This window comes from Arachis duranensis, unplaced genomic scaffold (assembly GCF_000817695.3).
Source record: "Arachis duranensis cultivar V14167 unplaced genomic scaffold, aradu.V14167.gnm2.J7QH unplaced_Scaffold_608113, whole genome shotgun sequence".
Taxonomy (NCBI): Eukaryota; Viridiplantae; Streptophyta; class Magnoliopsida; order Fabales; family Fabaceae; genus Arachis; species Arachis duranensis.
Window position 1 is genome coordinate 607,758 of NW_026264987.1, and position 341 is coordinate 608,098.

Sequence of the window (341 nt, forward strand, 5' to 3'; positions counted from 1 at the left end):
CTAGTAATTTAGTGACCTCTTTTTGCACCACCTCCTTCATGGCTGGATTCAGCCGCCTCTGTGGTTGAACCACTGGCTTAGCGTCATCCTCCAATAGGATCTTGTGCATGCATCTGGCTGGGCTAATGCCCTTAAGATCACTGATGAACCACCCAAGAGCTGTCTTGTGTGCCCTCTGCACTTGAATTAGTACTTCCTCTTCCTGTGGCTCTAAGGTAGAGCTTATGATTACAGGAAAGGTATCACCTTCTCCCAAGAATGCATATTTTAGGGAATGTGGTAATGGTTTGAGCTCGGGTTTAGGAGGTTTCTCCTCTTCCTGAGGGATTTTCAGAGGTTTT